The sequence below is a fragment of the Schistocerca cancellata genome, chromosome 4 (assembly GCF_023864275.1).
Source record: "Schistocerca cancellata isolate TAMUIC-IGC-003103 chromosome 4, iqSchCanc2.1, whole genome shotgun sequence".
In the NCBI taxonomy this organism is placed as follows: domain Eukaryota; kingdom Metazoa; phylum Arthropoda; class Insecta; order Orthoptera; family Acrididae; genus Schistocerca; species Schistocerca cancellata.
The window spans coordinates 715,774,152-715,797,339 of NC_064629.1; the positions used below are offsets into that span (position 1 = coordinate 715,774,152).

Here is a 23,188-nt window from a genome sequence, read left to right on the forward strand (position 1 = left end):
TAATACCCATGTTCCATAGCTTGTCTAATAGGATGTCAACATTCACACAATCAAAGGCTTTTTCCAGGTCTAGGTATACACCTGCCACATGTTCCTTGCTTTCGGTACCCCCTAACACCTCTTCAATTAGTTGAGCAGCTGCAGTGCTAGTTGATTTACCTTTTACGAATCCATTTTGATTTTTGAACATCAGGTTGTGTTTGTTAAGAAAGTTTATAATCCTGTTGTATATAACTTTCTGAACTATTTTGGAAAAGACAGGAAGGATTGAGACTGGTCTGTAGTTTTCTATTTTGTTGTTGTCACCTTTCTTAAAAATGGGTGATACCTGTGCTATTTTTAGTCTGTCTGGAAGGGCGCCTGATTCTATTATATTGTTGACTGCTGCAGACAGAGGTACAGAGACATTTTGGCTACAGGCTTTTAAAACATTAGTATTTAGGCCATCATGCCCAGCTGAATTAGAAGGTTTTAGAGAGCTAATGATGCCCATTACTTCTGCACCGTTTGTGGGGGCTAGATATATACTATGGTCACATGTATTACCTTTAAAACTGTAGTGCATGTTTTTATGTTTGTCATTTATGGCTTCCCCTACAGAAGAAAAATATTCATTAAAAATATAAACTGTCATAGGTACAGGTATGGCCAGATGCTATTAAAGTTATGAGTAAATAGCATTCGTTTTAATAACTGAGCTTTCCTTATGAATGCTCACATTGCTACCACCTTTAATACTTAATAACACAAATAAAAAGAGACATTGCACTGTTGATGAATGTTCACACTTTGTAATCAGACTTCGTGCACTGCGTATAACATATAGAAACAAAACACAAAAGCAAACCGTGCAAGGAAATTTTTCTCAATGATCAAAAAATAAGATTCAAAAAAAGCGAAGATAATTAAACAAGTGATTCATTACGAAGTAAGCTCGATTCCAGTGTCTGATAACATGACAGAAGAAGCAGTTGTGAGGAGAATGTGAAACAATGAACAAAAAGTGCTAACAGTAATGTGTCAAATACATCATTCTTAATCAAAATGATCTTCATTCCCTAAAAACCAATGAGTCAAGATGTATTGTCTGCTAGTAATGGTCACAATATATATGCTCGTGGTGCAATTTAATAACAGTGAAAAGCACCTGATGAATGACGTTTTCATTTTTCAGACTATTGAAGACATAGGGGAACCGAAGTAACGAGAAAAGGTTAAACCTAGATGGGCAGAGGACGAAATTCCTGTGCAATATGTTTGAGTTGACACATTTTCCTCGTAGTTTGTTTCTCTGTTGTTTCACACAAACAAACCCCCTCTGATATCACGATGTTAACATGAGAATGATCGACATGTAATTATTAAAACCAACTGCTGCTTTAAGTAGTACGGCACTTGTGACCAGATCTGACTAGGCGGACAATGCTAATTCTAATGTCATTTCATACTGGAGACTTTTGGAAAGGCTTAATAACTCGTTAAAGGTAGTCACTGTGCACATCAGCTTGTCCCTTCAAATAACTGCTCATCGGCTTTGTTTAGCTGAAGAGATGAGAGTTATATAAATAGCGTAAAATGGGAAGGACAGACGAACATTACAAAAGAACAGGCACCACATATATGTAATTAATGCGCAGATAACCAATGATCCATTCAGTGTAGATGCACAGCAAGCTCGAACTCTTATGGGAAACAGTGAAATACAACGAGTAATGAAGATAATGTCCAAACTACATCGGTAGTGTCTTGATGCGTTGAGAATTTGGGTCTGAAGGGAGACGTGCTAGGGTAATCCGTGCAGTTGTATTGATCACTGTGTCTGGACGGCATAGTGCTCGGCGCATCCGCCTAGTAAACAGGAGACCGGAGCTCGAATCCCAGTCCAGCTTAAATTTCCAGCTTTCACCACTGATATGAATAACTGCTCACTGGCAGTTAATGTCATTAATTCCTTTGTGCGCTGAATGAAGGTTGCTGCTTCCGTTAATGCACCAAATGTAAACCTGTCATGCTGATGTATTTGGTGCCAAGACACTCCTGAATTCTGTGGATCGCACCAATTGTTTGAGGCTATGTATTTAAAACATTTTCACAGCAATGAGGCTGCTGCAACCATTACCCACTGTAACAATGCATCTGTAGTAACTAGATATCCATTTTTTCTAGCCTCTGTAAAATGATCGAACACCAACGAATCGATTATTTAATATTTATCCAAAGTTGTTCCTCCCCTTGTCGCTTGTTTCCTCCACTACGACAACTGTTTTGTACTTGTGTGCCTGTCCACCCATACACATCCCAGTATAGAGTAACACTTTCCGAAAATCCACCAGTTTTTGTTTGTATCCAAGAAGCCAGTAGCAAATTTGTTCCTCGATTCCAAGACATAAACCAGTCAATGGAATGGCGTCATACTGTGTACACAACAGGACAAAATCTGGAAAGCTCACAAAAGATACACATCATCAGTTCCTGGACAAAGTTTTGTGATCTTACTTGAAAATGGAGCCGACTCATGGGATGGGAAAGGCTTACCCTTCTTATACAATGGCGTGGTTGTCGATGAAATCGGAATATCAAAGTGTTCATTAAAAGTAATATTGCCAAAGTGTGCGCCTTACTGTCACAACTATGACGTATATTTTTACTGACAAGTGAAAAAGTACATTCGACCTTTACAAAAGTACCCTATTCTCACCGCACAGTAAATGGAAAGCACAAATAAAAATGATGACATCGATAAAACATACCTTGGCTCCATAATGAATTGGAAGCTCAAGCTTTTGGGAAACTGTTTTGATTTGCTTGGTTTCCCGACAAATTGTCACCAGATTGCAAAGCATTTAGAACATTAACGAAGTTGCTTTTTGTAATGACATTCACATTCAAGAATATGATTGTGGCATATATGTCTTTGCATGTTGTTGATGGTGCTTTGATTTATTATGCTTTAAACGTTTTTATGATAGACATCATCCTACAGAATACACTGGTCCTCTTGAAGCTGTGGGTCTAATACCAGATGTAATTATAGAATTTTTGCGAAGTTGTTCCTTCTCTCCATTTTTGAATGTGTTTCATGCTCTTCCACTCATGTTGAGAAAACCGATATATCAACCAAGTAACAAAAACAGAACAGAAACTCAACTAATACTGAGCTGACAAAACACTACCATGTCTAGGCTGGATTTTAACCCATAAGGCATTCACATCAATTCGAAAAGACCAGTGGGTGTAATAACTGCCGTTTTTGGAATGTCATTTGGCGTCACTGGAATCTGGTGTAGCTCTTTATGCAATATATCACACAAAACGTAGGTGGTATAGTGTATCTATCTGGTGTAGTACAGAAGTTAAGTGATCCGTAATCTCTGCTCAGTCTATAAGAACTGTCTTTTTTACGTACTAATGGATCGGTGATGCCCAGTTACTAACAAAAGGCCGAACTATATTAGAGTGCAAAAGTCCGTTTACAATTCGTTTAGCTGCCTGATGTTTATCTGGTGCAAGTCTCGTTGCACTGTCGTTGACTGAGGGACCTTGTAATGTATGAATGTAACGCTTTCTCCCTTGAGCAATATCTCGAATTTTGTCTGTATTTTGTATTGACTAAGTGTTTCCTTTTACCGACATAATCAGGTAAAAACTTGGTGGTTTGCACTTCAATGGCCTGCGCATTTTGTCTCTTCCTACTTAGTGTTGGTTGGTTGGTTGGTTGGTTGTTTGGGGAAGGAGACCAGACAGCGAGGTCATCGGTCTCATAGGATTAAGGAAGGACGGGGAAGGAAGTCGGCCGTGCCCTACTTAGTGTGTCGATATGCTGCTGCATCTGAGGTTGAAGCTGCTGCTAGTAATGCAGCTAATCTACTAGTCTCTTGTGTATGCTGTGCAACCGCTCTTAACGATTCCTTGTTGCTTCCAGTATCTCTGAATTTTCTTGACATAGTAATGCTTTCTGCTGTACCACCTCCTGTAATGTGATGTGAGTCCTGGCTGTCTCCTCTTCAGGATCGGCAATAATTTTCGTCAATCGTTTTGTTTTATGTGCCCGTACTGTTATGCCTAAATTGTACATCTGTCTCTGCACTGAGTGTCCAGTAATAGAACGACTAATCATACCACTTGCTAAGTATAGAGAAAGTTTGTGGTGGCCAAGAAAATGTGCCCCTATAATTGGCACAGATACATCTGCTATTACAAAATTCCAAAAAATGGTTCAAATGACTCTGAGCACTATGGGACTTAACATCTGAGGTCATCAGTCCCCTAGAACTTAGAACTACTTAAACCTAACTAACCTGAGGACATCACAGACATCCATGCCCGAGGCAGAATTTGAACCTGCGACCATAGCGGTCACGTGGTTCCAGACTGTAGGACCTAGAACCGCTCGGCCACACTGGCTGGCTACAAAATTCCAGCTAAAACTGTACCGCAGTCGAAAATGTGTGAAGTGACGTGTTGCACAATGATGCACTGTTGTGTCGTTAATGGCATGTTCCAAAGTCATTATTTTTTCTGACTGAGTGGGAATGTTCCTATGCTTACTGCAGAACTAGCAGTAGTACGTTGTTGCTGATATGTGAAATTTCGAGGGGAAACACATTCACTTGTGGTTGCTCAAATTCCTTATGAAATCAACATATGTCCTTCGGCGATGAGCCGCCATTATGCGAAGTGTCGATATGCTCTCCACTCAAGGTAAACAACCTTGAGTCAATGACACAAGTGACACCCAATCACCTAACCACTTTCGAAGTCTGTGAGTTGTGCAGAGCGGCCCATTCTGTTCTCTCATGATGTCTAATAACTACTGAGGTCGCTGTTATCGAGCACCTGGCAGCAGGTGGCAGCACAATGCCCCTAATATGAAAAACGTATGTTTTGGGGGTGTCTGGCGATGCTACAGATGTCAAAAATTATCGTCCTGTCTCTCTCTCAACAACATTTTCAAAGGTTCTTGAAAAGGCAGTGTATAACAGGATTGTGGCACATCTTGATAAACTTAATATTATTAACCACAGACAGTTTGATTTTCAAAAAGGGGTTTCCACAGAGCGTGCCATATATTCACTCAAAAATGATGTCTTGGAGTCTATTAATAGTAAGAAATTACCAGTTGGTGTCTTGTGTGATATTTCCAAGGCCTTTGATTGTGTAAACCACAAAATACTCTAGGAGGAGGCCTATCATTAAGGAATCAAAGGGCCTATAGGTAACTGGCTAAAATCATATCTTGAAGATAGGAAACAAAAGGTGGTTCTAAACGGCTGCAACAAAGAATCTTCCAATCTAGTGGATTCTGAATGGGGCAAAATTCAGCATGGAGTTCCCCAGGGATCTGTCCTTGGACCCTGCTGTTTTTAATATATGTTCATGATTTACCCCTGTCCATTAATAAAAATTGTGAATTCACAATGTTTGCTGATGATACAAGCATTGTCATGGATGGTAAGTCTACTGCTGATCTGGAGACTGATGTTAATGATATACTCAGAGAAGTTACAGCTTGGTTTTCAATTAATTCTCTTTCAGTTAATATTTAAAAAAACTAATTTTATACAGTTGCACACAAAAAATAAAACTCTAGAAAATATAGGAATTGCTCATGACAACCAGGAACTAGAACAGGTGCAATCCACTAAATTCCTGGGGGTTCACATTAACAGTAGGCTCAACTGGGAACAGCATGTGTCCCTTACTCTAAAAAGGCTTTCATCAGCAACTTTTGCTCTAAGAATCATTACCCATTCTGGGGACATCAGCATTTTAAAATCAGCTTACTTTGGGTACTTTTACTCATTAATGAGTTACAGAATAATATTCTGGGGTAATTCACCAGCCTAAAAAAAATCTTAACTGCTCAGAAGAGAGCAGTCAGAATAATGTGTGGGGTTCCTCCACGAACCTCACGTAGAAAACTATTCACACTGTTAGGTATTCTGACCACAACATGTCAGTACATATACTCTCTGATGAATATAGTTAATAAAGACTGCTCAGTATGAAACAAATTGTTCATACCATAACTACAATACTAGAGGTAAAGATGATCTATATGTTGAACTAAAAAATTTATCACTTGTACAGAAGGGAGTAAAGTATGCTGCTATAAAGACTTTTAATGCATTGCCTAATTATATGAAATGTACAAGAGAAAATGAAACGCTGTTCAAAGGTACATTAAAAAAATACCTGCTTGACCATCCACTGTACTCCTTAGATGAATTCTTTTCCAGAAGTAATGCCCTCCCTTAATAATAGATGTATTTAGTCTCTTAGTTATTAGATGGACGATATAATATTATGTTAATGTTATAATGTTAATGTTATAGTTATAATGTTACATTGTGAATTACTATACTGGTTAAATGACAGCTTGTGAATGAGAAAAAGTGATACTTATTAATATCTATATCATTGTATTATATTACTATTCTGTAGCATTAATTGTATTTCTACAATTGTATTGACATGTTCCACATCAAGGCGAATCACTCGCATGTACGGATCTATGGAATACGCATACCAAATAAAAATAAATAAAACACACTCATTTACTTCTATACAGAACACTCTTACTTTGCCTAGCACTTCAGATACTTCATACTTCGCATTTTCTCAAGGTATTCGAGGTGAGTTAAGCATATTCCTAATGCTTTGAAGTTGCTCTGCACTGCTCTCCTGTAAATGAACTACTCTAGCTGAAAAAATTCTCAGTGTTTTCTTCCAGACAGCACTCTGTCGAATACTAGCTTGTGTATATGACATAACTGAAAATACTTCTTATGCATGGAATTTTTACATCCAAACTGTACCTTAAATTCCAAAATTGTATGCTATTTTATGTTGATTTTAAGAAGTGACGCAAACAAATGGAGCTTCCCTATGACTTAATGTTTTCAGAGGTGCACCACTTGCTTAAGATTTTTCTTTTACATGGATTGTGATTGCTGAAAATTTCAAATCTCTTTCGTCATACCAGATGAGATGCTTCATTGTAATTAATGTGATTAACAGTTCTGATTACACAAGTGTATTTATAATTTTCTTTACATCTTGTGTGTGTGAGTCACATTAAACTGTGAATTCCCAAAGAATTATCAGAGTTCTATAATTAACCATCTGTATCTGACTAAAGCCCATGAGGTTACGCCAGCCTTATACAGCAGTACATTCCAGATTGCTCCTGACTGTTTGTTCTACATTCAGAATAACATGTTCATTTGATGTGCATTGAAACTGAAGAAAACGTTTAGTTCATCTGACATGTTGTGTAACTTTGCTGACTTACACCCATCACACACCACTAAAAGACTGAAGGATACTAAAATTGTTCTTGTTATCAATTCTGTCGATATGTAATCTGACATATAAGAGTAACAGACAAAGTTTCTCTTTTAAAAGCCTTCAATCTTAACGTCTATATAGGAAAATGTTATTTATTTTATATAACGCAAATATTTACACATTACAGAACTGGAGTCTTGTATGACTATGGTCTGCAATAGTATTTTAACATAAATTTCCAAATACTTTATATATAAATTCTAATGACTCTAACGTTTTAGTGAATTTATTAAGAAAAGGAAATGGCTACCAGCTTTTTACTAGTGGTCAACAGTTAAGGCTCCAGAGTTTGAAAGAAAGTGAATTTTATATGCACTGGTATACTGTCCTCGCTGCACGGGGTAGCTGCACAGTCTGAGGTGCCTTGTCACTGTCTGAACAGCTGCCCCCATCGGAGGCTCGAATCCTACCTCGGGCATGGATGTGTGTGTTGTCCTTAGCGTAAGTTAGTTTAATTTAGATTAAGTAGTGCATAAACTTAGGGACCGATGACCTCAGCAGTTTGGTTCCATAAGACCTTACCACAAATTTCCAATAATGTCCTCAAGTTCATTTGAGTATTTGATGGAAAAGAAACAGCAACAACATTATTCACATTGGGATTTCGAAATCTTAGGACATTTTCAACTGAATATACTAAATTACAGGTATAAAGCTCTGGATCTTGCATAGACATATTTAGACAAAAACTATGATCCAATATATACTGATAAAAATTGTGACCACTGCCTGATAGAAGATCGAATGTCACCTGGTGGCAATGTGGGCGAGAAAGGCGAAACAGAAATGAATGGGGAATCATTCTAGCAAAGAAACGCACTGTAAATTGGGAAATCCACCGACATAAACCTCACTGACAAAGGGTAGATTGTTATGGCTCAGCGCCTAGGAACAAGTGTCTTGGGTGCTTCTGCCACAAGCATCTATGGAAACTGGTCGAAGGACAGTGAAACCACGAAAAAGCGACAAGTTAATGCATATTTGCATCTACATCTATGTACATAGTCCACAAGCCACCATATGGTGCATGTCAGATGGTACCTTTTATCATTAATAATTATTTCCTTTCCTGTTCTAATCGCAAACAGAGCAAGGGAACAGCGATTGTCTATATGCTTCTGTGCGAGAAGTAACTTCACTTATCTTGTCTTCGTGATCCCCATGCGTAATTTACACTGGAGGTAGTAGAATCATTCTGCAGTCAATTCAAATGCTGATTCTGTAAATTTTCTATGCAGTGTTTCGCGAAAAGAATCTTGTCTTCCCTCCAGGGATTCGCATTTCAGTTCACAAACCATCTCTGTAACACTCATGCGATAATCGAATCTACTGGTAACACATCTAGTATCACACTTTTCAATTGCTTTGGTGTCTTCCTTTAATCTGACCTGACAGGTATCCTAAACACTCGAGCAGCACTGAAAAATGGGTTTCACCAGTGTTCCATATGCGCTCTCCTTTATAGATGAACCATGCTTTCCAAAAATTCTCCCAGCAAACCAAAGTCGATCATTCACTTTCCCTGTTACTGTCCTCAGTCTTGTTTCATTTCATATCACTTTGCAACGTTACGCCTAGATATTTAATCCACGTGACAGTGTCAAGCAGCGCACTACTAATGCTGTACTCTAACATTATGGGATTGTTTTTACAACTTATCTATATTAACTCGCATTTTTCCATATTTAGAGCACGCTACCATTCATCACACTAACTAGAAATTCTGTCTAAATTATCTTGCATTCTCTTACGGTCACTCAACGGCGACAGCTTCCGCTTCACCACGTCACAATCAGAAAACAGCCACTGAGTGCTGCTTGCCCTGCGTGTCAGATCATTTATGAAATAAGAGCAGTCCTATAACACAATAGCAGTCCTATAACACTATATGTCACTCCTTGCTACACCGTTGTCTCTGATGAACACTCGCCATTGAGGACAACGTACTGGGTTCTATTACTTAAGATGTCTTTGAGCCACTCAAAAATATTTGAACCTATTCCATATGCGCCTGCCTTCACAATAGTCTGCTTTGGGGCTCTGTGTTAAACACATTCCCCGAAAATGATTTCTGTCCACACTTTATCATAGACAGTGGAGGCTAAAGGCTTGCTCAGCCTGGAAAAAGAGGGTAGACAGGAATCTGTAGCAGATCTGACGATATAGTATAATACTAGTCCAGGCACAAATATTTCAAAGCACTTTGTTCAGCACACATGGTCGAACATGAGGCCCTGTAGCAGAAGATGCCCATGTTAAGTCGACATCATCAATTACGAATGCAGTGAGCACATGATCGTCGAGATTAGACCATGCATGATTTGAAATGTATTACCTGATTGGATGAATCACGTTTATTGTTACACCAGGTCTATGATTATGTCAAGGATACACAGTCATCCAAGGAAATGTCTGCTTGAAACATGCAACACGCCATGGACATAGGGCAGTGGGGGCGGTATTATGCTATAATGGACAGTCATTTGGGCTGCCATGTGATCTGTGGTAGTAATCGAAGGGACAAGGGAGCTGTGAGCTACATGAGAATTATAGTGGACTACTTGTGTCCTTCAAGCATGATGTCTCCCCTGACAGTACACCAATCTGCCAGTAGGATAACTGTTGATGTCACAAGGCCATAATCGTGCTACAGTGATTTGAGAAGCATGATAGTGAACTGACGTTAATGTCTTGGTCACCAATTTCGTCTGATCTGAATACAATGGAAAACGTATGTGACATTTATTTATTTATTTATTTACGTCCTGAATCTTTGAGGTACATATACTATACCCTTGGATGTTGGACAAAATGACATTACATTAATATACTGTTACATTGATTGTATACATTACATTTATAAATTGTTACATTGTTATATTGTTATATTGCTATATTGTTACATTACATTTTTATATTGTTACAACAGAAATTAACTTATTTTTCAATATACTGTGTTACTGAGTAAAAAGTTTTCCAAGAGATATGAAGTTACAGTTTTTTCAAAGCTATGGATTTTGCTTATGGCCTTTAAGTTACTTGGCAGCTTATTAAACAAATGTGAATCTGAGTGATATACACCTTTCTTGCACAGTGTGGTATAACAGTGATGTCTGTGTATGTCACTATTTGCCTCGTATGGTGTTCATGTACAGATTTATTTTGAATAACTTTATTTCCATTTTTAAGCATGATTTTTTTAGGTACATCACAACTTCTAGTATATAGACACATGGTAGGGGTAGAATCCCCAGTTCTTTACAGAATGGTTTGTATGATTTTCAGCTGTTAGCATTTTTCATTATCCTCACAAACTTTTTTTGTTTCTGGAATGTTATTATGCTATGGGGAGAATTTCCTCAGAATATTATGCCATATCTCAATAGGCAGTGTATGCAAGTATAATACACCACTCTAACCGTTTCAGGACTTTTGTTGCTCCATATAATCCTCATTGCATAAGTCATTTTCGATAATTTACAATTTAATGATGTGATGTGGGAATTCCATTTAAGATTGTCTTGTAAGTAGATGCCAAGAAATTTTGTTTCAGTGACACAGTTAATTCTTTGGTTTTCGTTGGACATGCTTGGTTTTAACGGGTTTTTATTTTGTTATGTATGTTTATTCCTCATAAACCGCTCTGTGACATTTTCATTTGTGACTTTAGCATTTAAACTTAGAGCCATTTCGTTTTCACCTTCAATTAATATGCTCATGTCATCTGCAAATAGCACTGGTTTGGTGTGTTGAACGTGTAGGGGGAAGTCGATTATGAAAATTAAGAAGAGAAAGGGGCCTAAAATTGAGTCTTGTGGTACACCGTGGGTTAATGTGGAAGGTTTCGATTGATAAGCTTGGAGTTCGTTTTTTCCCATGTGTTTTACCTCTGTTATCTGAGAGCGATTTTCTAGGTAGGATTTCAGACACTCGCGTGGCAGGCCTCTTACACCATACCACTCTAACTTTCTTGGGGGAATTTCATGGTCTGTTAAACCAAATGATTTTGTTAAATCCAGGAAAATCCCCGAAACATTTCTGTGATTATCCACTGAAATTAAAATACGATTTATGAGGCTAAAAGTGGCTGTTTCAGTACTGCACTGAGGCCTTAAGCCATGCTGGCATTCTGAGATCATATTTTTTTGTTACAGAAATCAGTTAATTGTGACAGAACTAGTTTTTCAATGATTTTTGAAAAACCTGAGAGGAGTGACACAGGCCTATAGTTGACCATCTGCTGCCGATCGCTCTTTTTGTAAAGGGGTTCAGGTTTTGCAGTTTTTAACTGTTGTGGGAAAATACCACTTGATAGTGAAAAATTGCATATGACTAGCAGTGGTGCGAGTTTCTGTTCAGCAGATACTTTTATAATATAATCTGGCACATTGTCATTGGACAAAGGAACATGGATGTATTTGTTAAACTATTTCCAGAAATTTCCTGTAATATTTTGTTTGATGTTTTTCCCATTTGTTCCTTCACTAGCTCACCAGCAATATTGGTGTAGTAAGTATTGCAGTGGTTAGCAATTAATTTTGGATCAGTGATCTTGTTGCCTGCCTGTGACAATACAATATTTTTTGAGTGTTTCCACCTTTCCAGTAAGTCTCTGTACCGTGTTCCACATTGTCTTAGCTTTGTTTGAGGATTCCATAATAAGTTTGTCATTTTCCCTTAATTTTGTTTCCCTTATTACATGACTCAAAGTTAACTTGTATTTTTTTGAAGTAGTGAGCAAATTCAGGGCTGCTATCTGTTTTTGATAGTGCAAAAGTTCTCTTTTTCTTCTACATGATACTTTGATCCCTGATGTAATCCAAGTTTTGGGTTTGCTGGGGCCTTTACAAATTATTTTATTTTTTGGAAATGCAATTTCAAAGCAATGCCTGTAAATTTCCATTAAATTATCCAGCTTTTCATCTGTGTTGTAACTGTTGTAGATTTTATTCCACGAGTGGGTACTTAGCATATGTTTGAAGTGCTCAATATTTTGCATGCTGCATTTTCTCTTGTAGATAACACTTCCATTCCTAGACAAGTCAATACTTCTGCATACGACAAGTAGCTGTGCATTGTGGTCACTGTAGCCAGTATTAAAGTTTTCTGAAGTGTGCATGTTTGTGTTTACAAAGATCTGAGCACTAAGTGTAACACTACTTTTTGTTATGTGTGTAGGGGAGTTTATTTTAGTGCACAGGTTATATTAGTGAATAATATTAAGGAATTTTTCTCTTTGGGAGCTGTGTGTTAAGAGCTCAATATTAAAATCGCCACACAGAACTATAGTTTTGCAAGAATTTTTAAGTTCCCTAGTGCAAGGTCACGTTTTTTAAAGAAAATGTTTACATTGCTGTTGGGTGATCTGTAAACACACATTATTATAGCTTTTCCTGATGTTATTTCAACATCTAAGGCTTCAAACTGTTTTTCGCTTCCTAACTGATTTACACAGTCTATTATCTTATAGTCTATGTTTTCTTTTACATTAAAGCAGCTTTCTCCAAGCTTTGATATTGATCTGCAAAAGTTGTTTGCCAGAGTGAAACCGGTTATGTTTGAATGCAGTAAATGGTCCTTCTCTAGCCATTGCTCACAAAAACATAAAACTGATACCTTCTTCCAATCATTGCTAAGAAGCACATTTATTTCATCAAGTTTGTTTGGTAGGGACTGTACGTTTTGCTGAACGACTTTTAAAGTGTATGTATAAGTTTGTTCTGTAACACATTCCCCTGGGGGACATGCACTCTTGGTGACCTCTGGTTACATTGTGCACTACCAGTGTTTTGTTTTACATGTCATGTTGCCATATGACACACATCATTGGTTGTTTAGAGGTAATATAAACTGTTCCAGCGAGCAGTGGGACCATAGAAAGCACACGAATTACTACGTAGAGTTAATCACAGACTTGGCTCGTGAAATGGCAGTGTACACAAATGCAGAGATGGCAGACGCCCATTTGATGTATGGATTAGCTGATGGCAATGGCGGTCGCGCTCAACGTTTGTAGCAGGAGATGTTTCCTCTGTGAAGGTGCCGCGACAGGAAAACGAGTAAAGCCATTGTGTGACGAGTTAGGGTACGTGGGGCTAAATGCCTCATACTCGCGGCCGGTGGAGGCCTAGACATGTGAGGATACTGCAACAGGAGGTAGCAATTCGTCATGAAGTTGACGACAACCCTATTGCCACTACAAGACATGTAGCTGCAGCACTGAATGTTGACCACATGACTGGTGGGTGTTACAAGAGGACCAGGTGTATCCATACGATTTACAGCATGTCCAGGCACTGTCAGAAACTGATTTTTCTGCCTGGTTAGTCTTCTGCGAATACTTTATTCAACGAAGCGTCAACCTTATTTTTTGTGTAACGGTGGTGTTCACAGATGAGCCGTCGTTTCAACGAAATCAGATTATAAATTTTCGCAGTCGGTACGTATGGGCAGAAGTCAATCCACATGCAACTGTTGAAAGCTAGTTATCAACACAGATTTTCTGTGAATGTTGGGGCTGGCTTTGTTGGTGAGTGTTTGCTAGGGCCTCACTTTCTTCCACCTAGGCTCAACGGACAAAGCTATCATAATTTCGTAGAGAATACTCTACCCGATATGTTAGCAGATGTGCCTCTAACTGTATGACAAAACAGGTACTTCATGCATGATGGAGCACACCCTTTTTTAGCGTTAATGTCAGTTGGCTTCCAAATTACAGATTCGGTAACAGATGTGTATGAAGCCCCAGTACAAGACATTCGGAGTCTCTGTGCCAGTATTATGGATGGCTGCAAAACCATGCACATACTCCAGGTATACATCAGTGCATCCGAGATTCACTATTATGGCAGAGTGATGCTTGTGTAAATGCCCATGGAAGGCATACTAGTTTGAAAAAGAGTTGCATGTGTATGCTGGTGCATTCTGTTTGTGTATGTTTCCCATGTTTAATGAGTTGGAGAAAATGAGTTGTAATATAGAAACAAAGATATTCAAGACCCTTTTCATATAACATAATTTCTTCATCTACATGTGGGGAATTTGACCTGCAATTTGTGGCACATATTTTTGTTGCAACCTGTTTACATATATAAAACATAAAGAAAGTAGAAGAGGATATGACAAGAATTGGGAAGGAAGCACTATCCCACCACACACTTTAGTAAATTGGGAAAACTGTGGGAAACTCAAGTCTAGGTGGCCAGACAGGGAATGAACACCACTCTACCCAAACGTGAGCCAACTTCATGAAGAGTGTCAAAGCCACCTGACTCAATACATGGTTGGAAGGAAAATTACAAATTCACAATCTACATTGCAACTGCATCATACACGAGAAGTAAATCAATGACATAGCTAGGACATGAAATTTTGATATAAAACACCAAAAAAAAATAACATTCTATAACACTGCTGAAAAATTCAATACACAAGAATTTGCTGACATTATATCAGCCATAACTAATGTTTCAGCAGAGCAGGCGCTCCGAGGAGGATATTGCACACCCTTTGAAATGCAGAGATCAGAAAACACGTAGCACAAAAGTTCTTTTTCAAACACAAACACAGTATAGATGGTACATCAGTTTACAGAATCAGAAGAACACAATAATAAATGAAGGCCTAGTGTTCCTATAAGCTAACATATTCATCTACAATGTAGAAACACATTTCAACAAGAAATGATTTTAACTCTGTTGTAAGAGCTGTTTCCTTCTGCAATCTCTTTATGTAAGGTGGCAGGCTATTATCAAGAATGACACCAAAGTGGCTCACATGTCTTTGGGTATGAGTTGTTCCAACTTCTATATGGAGGAACCCATATTTCTGTGTGTTATGACTATGGTAATCATGGTTGGTTTGCAGGTCATCAAGTCTAGCTCTTCTCATCAACACACTTTTGTGTATGAACAGGGAGCATACAGTAAGCAAACAGAACTTTTTAAATACAGGCTTCCAGTGAGACCTAGTGGAGCTGTGTGACAAGATTCAAATACCCCTTTCGTGCAATGTAAAAATTTCGTTGAATTGATTATCGATTTTACCCCAAAAACTATTCCATCAATTACAAAGGACTGGAAATAGCGAAAATAAGCTACTATAGCTCCATGTGAGACGCAAAATTTAGAAATAATTCTCAAAGCAAAACAAGCATGAGTTTAGTAACATGATCTTTGGAGTTTAACTCTTGATTAACATGTATCCCTAAACATTTTGTGCATAATGCCAATTTCCACCCAGTACTAGTTGGAGATCTTGATTTTGATTCATCTTTAAAAATTGAATATAATTTGTTTTCTTAGCATTATGGTCGGTCTCTTAACACTGAATGCAAGAACTTGAGCACTTGATCGTTTATTGTGGACAGAGATTCCTTAACATTGCTTACTATTCCACTAGCTTCAGTTGCAAACAATATGATCTTGGCTGCAGTTTCTGAAATGTATATATCATTTAAATAAATAATGAACAAAAGGGGAACTAACATACAAGACTGTGGTACACCTATTTCGACTTTGTTTGTTTCAGATACTAACCTGATTTTATGATTAGAATTGGTAGATGTGAACTCCCTAACCAGTGATCTTTTTTGCAAATATGACTGAAACCACTTGTTTTATATCGAATTTATCCCCATTGTTTCCAGCTTATCTCAAATAATTTCATGACTAACAGTGTCGAAAGATTTAGAAAGATCCAAATTAACTCCTACAACAATATTGTTGTTATCTATGTTTCTAGCTGGTCGTCTATGTAAACAATTACCAGTCTTTGTATGCTTCTACCCGTTCAAAACACATGGTGATAATTATTCAGAAGACTGTGATCGTTTCAGTTACTTTAGAGAATGCTGAGAGGAGTGAAATGAGTCGATAACTTCCAATCTTATGCCTACTACCACTCTTGAGTAAAGGTATCGCTTTCGATATTTTTGATCTGTTAGGGAACATTCGCTAACTGAATGATAAATTAACAATTGTGAGCAAAGGGCTCTGCAATTTGTGAAGGAGTATCGATTATGTCACTGGTACATCATCCACAACCACTGACATTTTGCAGTTCGGGCTTTTAATCACTGTTACTACTTCATGTTAACAAGCTGGAACTAACCTCACGCTGTATGCAGGTGTACGATTTCTGAGTTTGTCCTGATTTCAGAAATTTAAGCTAAGTGTGTGGAAAGCATTTGTTAAGCAATCATTTATGTAATCTGGCTGCTCTGTTTTGCCAATTTTGATATTATCAACGTTTGTAAGTGTTAATTCCTGTTCTTCATGTATCTCACCTCTTTCACTTGGTGCAATATCTTGTACAGATTTTGATTTATTGCTCAACATCCTTACTGCACTATTGTTTCTAAGTAGTTTTGGCTTTTCAGTTACCTGTGATGTATTTGTTATAAGTCTTTATCTATTTTATAAAGTGGAGCTCTGGCTCTTTTCATTTGACAAATGAACGTTTTTAAAATCCTACAGAAAATCTTAATGCCTGATGTAATCCAGGAACTACATTTAGTAATCCAGCATGAATGGACTCTAGTCAGTTCCTTTGGAAAACACATTTCAGATTTGACATGAATGTTAGTACATAAGTGTAAAAAAGTGTCTAAAACAGGACTCATTACTCAGATTAATGACAAAGCTAATGAAATTTTCTGCAGAAAAATCACTTCTGTTGTGTTAGAAAAAAGTATAGTCATTTCCTTCATGGGTTACTGCTGGCTTTTTAAGGACGAGAGCATTATGATCAGATAGCCTTAAGTGTCCATATTTGAAAACGTGTTGTTCCATCTGTTATTCTTGTGGAAGTTTGGCCACTGGGTTGCAAGTCTTATTTCAGGTGACGCCACACAGGGTGACTTGCATGTCGGTGATGATTAATGATGATGAGGACAACACAACATCCAGAACACAAGTGGAGAAAATCTGCAACCGGGCCACAAATCAAAACTGGGCTCCCTGCCTGGGAGGCAAGAATGTAACACCTAAACTAAGCAGGTGGACTTATAAGAGGAAACTCGTTGACAGTCTGCAGTTCATTAAGAAACAGCTTTCTTGATGAAGAATCATTAACAAGGTTTATATTAAAGTCCCCACAGAAATTTAGAGCGGTTTTTTCAGTAAGCATAATGTCCAGCTGAGGCTCCAGTTTGTAAATTATGGAGTCTACATACCCACTAGGTGCTCTATGTACTGAATTAATTATTATGTAAATCAGTTGCCCATGAAACTGAATGGCAGAAGCTTCAAAATGTTTTTCAGTACTCAATGTTCCTGTTTCACACTTCATTTCCATTTCCACATTAGATTTATGAATGATACAAACTCTACCACACTTTGTATCCTTCCTAAAAATATGACTGGCCAAATAATCATCAGTGTTCCACCATAAACATACAGCCAATATTTGCTTCATGAACTGCAACTTCAAGTTCAAGAGATTTAGTTCGCAGACTCTGGATATTATTGCTTAAAATATGGAAACCTCTAGGATATAGACTGGTACAGCTGCACTCAAACTTTGCTGTCAAATAGCTGATGTTGTTTTGAGGTGGGGTGCCAAAAACTTTTCAGCACTATGGGTTTTTTGCACCTTGTTTGTCTTTCTTTTGGCTGTATTGAAATGCTCTCTGCAGCAGTTACTGGTGTGAGTAGATCGACTGCTACCAGCAAAAGGTATCCTCCTACTATTGCTAGTGTCTGAATGCTAGCTGCCAGAGCAGCCTGCAGTGAAGTGTCTCCCACACTACTGGTGAACTGCCCTCTGCTGCCAATGAAGTGTACTCTGGTACTGATGCACGGTCCTCCTCCACTACTTATGAAGGTTCCTCTGCTAATTAGGCAGGGTCGTCCGCTGCCATCTCCAGGATCCTCTGCTGCCAATGTAATGTCTGCTGCCAGAGATGTCCCTGCCTGTCCTGTAGGTGATATGGCCTCTGCTGTGGATGATCTGAGCCCTGCTGCAGGTGTTCTGACATGTGTGTGTGGCCTCACCTCTGCCACAATGGTACAGGATTTCAGAACCCTTAGAATTTCGACTCCCATAGCTTCTTCCCATTTCTATTCCATCGATGTCATGTTAACGCAAATGGTAAATATGCTGTACACTCCTTATTAAACATAGTGGCATCATTACTTAAATATTTAGCTCTTTCTTTAATTAATATTATTGAAATGTCACTATATATGAACACGTGAATTCACATTGTAACCATGATATCTGTGTGTAGCGTTCTGAGTTTATTGTCGGTTTGGAGCCTTAGATTCCTGTACCTTGTAGCTATGTACAATGTGACAAAAAGTGAGTCTTGTCTAATAATTCAGTTTGTATTTAATGTGCACTATTTTAACTGAACGTCACCCATTGGGATATTTTGTGATCTCTCAAAGGCTTTTGATTGTGTGAATCATGAAATTCTTCTAGATAAGCTTAAGTATTGAGGTATGAGTGGGACAGTGCACAAATGGTTTCATTCCTACTTAACTGAAAGAATGCAGAAGAAAGAGATTAACCGTACAGATAGTCTTCAAAAACCAGCAGAGTCCTCTAACTGGGGAAGTATCAAGAATGGTGTCCCACAGGGTTCAGTTTTGGGTCCCATATTGTTCTCAATATATATTAACGACTTGTCACTCTATATTCATGAAGATGCAAAGCTGGTTATTTTTGCTGATGACAGAAGTATAGTAATCACACCCAACAAGCAAGAATCAGCTGAGGAAATTGCAAATAGTGTCGTTCAGAAAATTATTAACTGATTCACTGCAAATGGACTCTCACTAAATTTTGAGAAAACACAGTTTATACAATTCTGTACAGTAAATAGCATTAAAACCATTGATGAATATCGACTATGAACGGAAGTCTGTTGGTAAGGCAGAATATTCAAAATTTCTGGGTGTGTGCATTGATGAGGAATTGAATTGGGAGAAACACATCGATGATCTGCTGAAACAGTTAGATTCAGCTACTTATGCTATTAGGGTTATTGCAAATTTTGCTGATAGACGTATCAGTAAATTACCCTACTATGCCTATTTTCATTCATTGCTTTCATATGGCATCATATTGTGGGGCAATTCGTCATTAAGAGAGAAAGTATACATTGCAGAAAAGCGTGTAATCAGAATAATTGCTGGAGCCCACCCAAGAGCACCTTGCAGACATTTATTTAAGGAACTCGGGATATTCACAGTACCTTCGCAATATATACATTCACTTATGAAATTTATCATTAATATCCCTTCTCCATTCAAAAATAACAGTAAAGTGCATAGCTACAACACTAGAAGAAATGATGACATTCACTATGTTGGATTAAATCTCACTTTGGCACAGAAAGGGGTGAATTATGCTGCCACAAAGTCTGATAGATAGCCAACCAACATTTAAAAGCTTATTAAAAGAACTTGTGAATGACAACTCCTTCTTCTCAATAGATTAATTCTTATATATGTTGCAGTAACTGTAAAAAAATAATTAGTTATTTTGTGCAAAGAAAACTTATGTTAAAGTGACATGTTCCATATCATTTTGAAGTGTTGTATTCATGATCTATGGAACAAGGATTAATGTATGTATGTATGTTACAGCTTGTTAAGTTTAAATGTGTATACATAACATTTCATTTCCCTACTCTTTTCCAACCACCCTTCTTTGTTTGGAAATAATGTCCTCCCTATTTTTCAAAATTCGTACCTCCCATCTTCTCCCCTTTGCATAAATACATAAAGAGATCGAACCATCACAGAACTTGATTGAATAGTCCAGAGAGTACCGGAATGACGGATTTGATAAATAATGTAGTGCTCTTAAAGAGGACGCGTACAAATAAAAAAAAAGCTACTGAAAATTTTCTTAATTTCGATAAGATAGTGGTCTGTTTCGTCTTATAAAGGGATCTAAAACTCTCCTCAAAGCTGGGCACTATTTTAGTACCTTAGGTTTTTCTTCTTTGCTGATTTCCACACAGTTGATCTCTCTGTTTGCTGAACTTTACTTCGCGGCAAAGATCGTGTCGGGGGCAGGTGACATTTATGTTAGAGCAAGCCGCGATGATGGTATTTCATATAAAAGAAATAATGCTGTAATTAGTTGAACTTAAACAAGGGATTCATCGCAGTTGAAGAAATACGTAGGTAAGAAAAGTTTACATTTAATTTTTTTTTTTTTGAGGATTTCTTTAATATTAACGTACGTGAAAATCAGGTTTTGGGCTGATCATTGTTGAATACATTCATAAAATGTTAAATGTGAGTAAGGAAACCAGTTCCGTAATAGTATGGTATGTTTCGTACGAACACATGTAACACATATTTCTAGACTGTGTGTGTAATGTGTGTATGTACGTGCGTGCATTTTGTAATGGCCACCATTACCCGAAGGTTATTTTACATTGCTACTGTTTTTTTTTCTTTTTAATGGAACTAAATAAATCTGTGTGTGAGGATCTGGTGGCTAATGGTTCGCATCAAAATAGCTCCGTTCTGAACACTGGAAAAATCCTATTAACGAATCTTCACGGTTTTGTGTTGTAGGCGTAGCTTAGGGTATAACGTTGCCTTGACTGTCGCTGGATTTGCAACGTTTGGATGACGCTTCACTGAATGTAAATACGTAGTATGGCTGCTTTAAATGCAGTTGTTTGTGGTGTGGTATCAGTTTAGTAAGCTGTAGCTTTGAAAGCTCGTTTCCTGTATGCGGGATCTTCGTTTTTCGTAAAACTGTGAAGGAAACTGAAAAAAGTGCGTGTATTATTACTGTTAAAAAATAAGAACGTTAAGTGTTCGTCGTACCCATGAAATTCTGTTTGGACGTGGGTTAACTCATTAATGCTTTGTTCCTCTTATTTGTTAGACATTAATTGTCTTTCCTGTCTTGTGTCTTCCACACTCACGAAAATGACGTTGGTCGTGAGTTCTGTAATACCACGAAAAAATTATTTTGTTTTATTTCTTCTTTTCACCGGCGCAGTTGACGCATGATTACCATACTGTCCAGCATCTATTTAAAGTTGGAAAGACGATGTTTTCTTGTCGTAGCAATAACAGTAATAAAGGAAATTAAAATTTACGTTTATTTATTTATTTATTTATTCACCCATCCTTGATCGTTGTTTGGAGCGGTATTAGATAAATCATTATATATATTATTTTACAATAGACTTACCCATATATGTAAAATAATTAATGAAAACATAGGCAAAGCCATTTTTTAATATTAATTTAATTTACAACATAATGGCAACCAATTACAGTTTCTGCTGCAATGAATGACATAGTATATGAAGCACAGTCCTGAAAATATGGTTTTAGTACTGCAAAATCTATTTTTTTTTTTTTTTTTTTTTTTTTTTTTTTTTTTTTTTTTTTTTTTTTGGAATGGTGCCTGGCCTTAAAACATTATTTAACACTTTACAATCATGCTCTTTTGAAGCACATTCTTTCTTTGGTTTTTAAACCTGCTAATGTGTTAATATTTTTTAAACTGTTTGCTAATCTGTTGTATAGTAAGCACCCTGCTCTAGTAGAAACTTTACTGGCAAGTTGTAGTTTGGTACAGTTGATGTAATAGTCATCTTTTATTCTTGTGCTATAATTGTTTCAATCACTGTTTAGCATTGGTGTATAATTTGTGTTCTAGGAGTGCTGCATTAATTATGTTGTGTTCCTGATTGATACAATTGATGCCCAGATCAATCTTTCCCTATGTAGTGATATTACTTGGCATGCCCCTCTCTCATAAATGTAAAAAGAAAAATAATTTTGTTTAAATGTGTCTTAACTGTATCATGTATATGCATAGAAGTTACGGTCATAATTCTATATTCTGTGAATTTAATTTTTTAGGGTGTCACACAATTTAACCAGTAGGCCGAGCTCCAGCTTATAAAAATACACTAGTCAGTTGTAGGGACAGGTTAATGTGCTAAAGATGATCAAAAGTATGTGAAACTAATAAACATACTGATTTTTCCCCTTTACTTGACTATCATGCTGATGTGTCCTTTACTATTCTTTGCATTGGTTGTTACCTGTTACGATGCTAGACTTTGATACTGCCTGTTATTATTCATCCTTATCAATTTTTTCTCCACAGTTACACAGCCCTCTCTTGCACATCACTGCCATAACGATGTTGTCTAGTTTCTGATTATTTGATTGTAGGACTGGCATTTCAGTTGTTCCAGAAAATTGTGGTTTTGTTTTACGTTAAATCTTATTTATTGATGACACGTGAAAGGCCATACAGAACCTGATATATAGGTTTCCACCTATCATCACTAGTCTTTAAGAATTGAAATAGCGTATGCTTCTGTAGTCTAATTTTAACTAATTCAAATAGGGGGTCTCTCTCCTCTGAACTACAATTTTGTCACAAGCATATCTGACTTCCTGGGCATAAGCATTTTTTTGTCTAAAATATGCTATGAATGATTGAGGGTGAGAGGGATTAGTCCTTGGTACTGCGTACAGTATCTGCAGAATGAAATGTCTAATGAGCATTAAGTTACATTATGTCATCATGCTTGTTGGCTAGTTTATTAATCGGGCATAGTATACTGTAAAGCTCACTGAGAGAACACCCAAATTAAACTATTGCCTCAAAGTTTATCCTAAATTCTCTAATTTAATGACTCTCAACAATTTTTCAGTTATTAGTGATGTGTGGTATATTAAGATATTCACAGAGGATCTCTTTTGGGTGACAGAATTGTGAAGCTGGCAAAAAAAGGAAAAAAAAGTGATTTTCCAATCTAACATCTGTAAAGTTAGTCACATTTACATGCCCATTGTGACAATGGCAGAAATGTGATTTGAGGATATGGTGCCAACAT

At 37.3% G+C, this 23,188-nt stretch overlaps 2 protein-coding genes and 1 long non-coding RNA gene across 6 annotated transcripts in view; 2 read left to right on the plus strand and 1 right to left on the minus strand.

Moving 5' to 3' along the window:
* Positions 1 to 23,188, plus strand: part of LOC126183729 (uncharacterized) — a 345,488-nt gene that overhangs the window by 131,199 nt on the left and 191,101 nt on the right. The gene's annotated exons all lie outside the window — the stretch shown is intronic.
* LOC126183728 (uncharacterized) overlaps positions 1 to 23,188 on the plus strand; it is a 192,103-nt gene that overhangs the window by 130,875 nt on the left and 38,040 nt on the right. The window contains exon 1 of one of the 4 annotated variants that reach the window (XM_049925930.1): positions 20,381 to 20,489. The exons of 1 other annotated variant lie outside the window; for it this stretch is intronic. The gene's annotated coding sequence lies outside the window, so the exon portion shown is untranslated. Of the gene's footprint in view, positions 1 to 20,380; positions 20,490 to 20,701; positions 21,096 to 23,188 lie in introns of those variants that run through there. 2 more of the 4 variants (XM_049925929.1, XM_049925932.1) reach the window with 2 other exon arrangements.
* The window catches only part of LOC126183735 (uncharacterized), a 153,633-nt gene that overhangs the window by 43,141 nt on the left and 87,304 nt on the right, over positions 1 to 23,188 (minus strand). The window lies entirely within an intron of this gene.